Source organism: Tupaia chinensis, unplaced genomic scaffold (genome assembly GCF_000334495.1).
Source record: "Tupaia chinensis unplaced genomic scaffold, TupChi_1.0 Scaffold144899_1, whole genome shotgun sequence".
Classification (NCBI taxonomy): Eukaryota; Metazoa; Chordata; class Mammalia; order Scandentia; family Tupaiidae; genus Tupaia; species Tupaia belangeri.
The window spans coordinates 1,488,629-1,491,686 of NW_006204759.1; the positions used below are offsets into that span (position 1 = coordinate 1,488,629).

At 57.6% G+C, this 3,058-nt stretch overlaps 1 protein-coding gene across 5 annotated transcripts in view; it reads right to left on the minus strand.

Moving 5' to 3' along the window:
- SLC43A2 (solute carrier family 43 member 2) overlaps positions 1–3,058 on the minus strand; it is a 55,511-nt gene that overhangs the window by 29,069 nt on the left and 23,384 nt on the right. The window lies entirely within an intron of this gene.

Below are 3,058 nucleotides of genomic sequence, written 5' to 3' on the forward strand. Positions count from 1 at the left end.
GAGCGCATTGGCCCTTATAGCAAAACCTCTTAAAAAAAAAAAAAAAGACTCTCAACACAGCTGTACGAGGTAGGTGTCACTTATCCTCATTTAATGGGTACGAAGCTTAAGAATGACAAAGTCAAGGAACTCCTCCCACAAGCTGGTAAAGGTCAAAACTGGGATTCAAACCAGGTGGAGCCCACGTGCATGGCCTCCAGACCTCATGGCCTCTTGGGGCCTTGAGTAGCCCTGTCTGGTATTCCATTTGGGCATCAAAGCAGCGGCCCTCGCTTTCACATCTCTGTGTTCCTCATAAGCAGTCTGTCTGCTCCCTCCACTGGGGATTTCTTACATCCCTCCGAGGCTCCCTCTACACCTATCTGCCCCCTGCCCTTGTCTCCCCTCGCCCAGGCCATGCCGATGCCATCGACTGGGTGTGCATTTGGCCGTGGCCTCTCCCTTGTTTCGTCTTCATGCCCGAGTCTCCTTCCTGACTGGTCTGGGAGTCCCTCCCGGCTCTATCCGGCCTCAGCTATACATAATGCCTACTCGGAAGCCCAGGGACCGTGAAGGAAGGTTGAGGGCTGAGCAGAGTGCCCCAGGGGGGCCTCCAGGGCCCAGTGGAAGGGCGGGAGGAAGCTGGAGCTGCCCTGCAGTGACAGATGCTGGGGAAAACCTCAGCAGGGGCTGTTTCCTGATTCACAACTGCTTCCCAAGACCCAGCCACCCCCAGCCCGCCGCCTCTACAAGGGCCGGGGCTGGAGTGGGCTTGGCTGGCTGGGCAAAACCTGCCCTCCTGGCCTGCTCAGCCTCCATGTGGGCCCCACTCCCACGCTCACACGGGGAAGCCAGTGACTCACTCTCTCGATGACTGTGTGACCTTCCTGGTGGGGCAGACAGCAGCTGTAGGCAGCTCTTCCCCTGGCGTTCTGGCCTCAGAGCTCAGCTGCTGGATGACAGTCCCCAGAGGCCAAAGCTCTGGGACAGTGAGGATGGACTGGCTTCCCTGGAAGACCCTCTCTAGGATGCCTAAGAGCACATGCCTCTACCCAGGAGCCTGAGGGGCGGGCCATGGGCTGCTGGCAGTCAGGGATGGAGAGCCACCTGCAGCGTAGCACCCAGTACTGACTTCCAAGTTCACAGCCTCTCAGTCCACCAGCTGTGGCTGCAAGCCCTGGCCCCAGAGAGGTGCTGGGTAGGCTTGGGAGCAAAGCAATTGGCAGGGCTGGCATTCTGGCCCTCAGGCCCTTCCGGAGGTGAGCCCTTTCCCCAGGTGACTGGCGTACACACCGGGAGCTCTGCACGTGGGCCAGGATTCAGGTGGCAGTCTGGACAAACAGCCTCAGCAAAGCCGGGCTATTTCCGAACCCAGAGGGCAGGGCACCTCCAAATATTTGCAGTTGTGAAGGTCCTTGTGGTCACCTTTCCGCTTCACTGCTGAAGTGTTGGGGAAGGGGGTGCTGCCCCCCCAGCCCTGCGGGTGCCCCCATGACACTTTCTGTCCACCCGCGAATGTGTCACATGCTGGAGAAAACTCATGAGGTGGAACCCTCTGATGGGCAAATTTTTCCCAAGCCAATGGCCTCAGCTGACGGTTCAGGTTCCCCAGGCACAGGACAGAAAGAGGGAAGTGAGGAGGCAGAGAGGGCTTCCGGCTCCAGAAGCATCCTGCTGGCCTGACCCAGCTAGCTGGGGGCCGGCCCCATAGCCTAGTGGTTCAAGGAGCTGAATCCTACATGGCCAACTGCGATTCGAACCCCAGCTCTGGCAGCTTGAAAAACATGCCAGGTACGTGCATGAATGTGTTCAAAATCCCAGGACAGAATAGAAAAGAAGAAATTAGGGCATGACCACACCCTGGGGGGGGGGTACTTTCTCTCTCTCCCTCTCTCTCTCTCTGGCCAGCAAATGGGCCCTCTGGCAATTAAAAAATAAAATGAAATAAATACATAAAAGAGCTGGTAGGGAAGCGCCATGGGACCCTGTGCTGGCTGTGGAACTGGGGCTCACCGAGCAGGAATCTAAGCTCCCCTCCCATCACTGTGGCCGTGTGCTTCCCACCTCTCTCCCAGGTACCTGAGGAAGGATGTTTACTCCGTTCTCCTCAAAGCCAGAGCCCCACTCCCCCGGCATCACTTCTTCCTCAGCTTTAACGTCAGACTTCACTGAGTCAGACGGGAAAACACACTGAGGGATTTTTTCCTGAAGGAGCCTGGCAACGTTTTGTGACCCCTTTCTGCGAAGGTTTCAGCTCAGAACTCCCCGTCCCGCCCACAGGACAGGGGTCAGAGTAATGAAGTGGAAAAGATACGCTCACAATTTTGGCTGCATCTGCTCCCAACTCTAAGCAACCCAGGCCCTGGATTGCGGGGTGGCGGCCCACAGACGCCGCCATGGCCGCGGCCGGTGTTTGTGCTCCAGCCAATGAAGCGCGTTAAAGGGCTGTACAAGCAAGGCTCTGAGCAAACAGGCCGGGGCTGCTGTCCAGATGGGGCTGCTGTCCAGATGTCGGGGAGACTCCGCGGGGTGGGGAGAGCGCTGCATCCGTGCAACGACTCGCATCCTCCCTCCAAGGAGGCCACACACAGGCCCAGGCCCAGGCTCATTGCTGCAGGGACCTAGGAGAGCCAGGACTGGCCGCTGGGCAGCACCTGGCCTCTCTGAGCCACCTTGAGGACAGGCTCACCCATGAGCACCGGCCTCTTGGGCTCTGGAGAGAGAGCTATGGGCTATCTCCTCCCGGGTACTGAGGAAAAGGCATGTTGCCAACTTGGGGCCCCCTGCCCACCAATGGGGGTAACAGCTCCCAGCCCCTGGCTGCCTTTATTTAGACCAGATCCCATGCAACACAAAAACCCTTGGGACCCAGAAAGTCCCCAAGTTAAGGTTTCCATGGCAACGCATTCCTCCAGATTCCTAGGTTATCACGGAGCCATTCTCCATGGCTATAAAGCAGTTCTAGGAGGTTTGATTTAGGAAACTCCTGAAGGCAACCCTGAAGACGCCTTTGTCCCCAAAATTAGAACAAGGGTGGGAGACACAAACAGAAAGTGCCTTTGTGCTGCTAGCTCGGCAT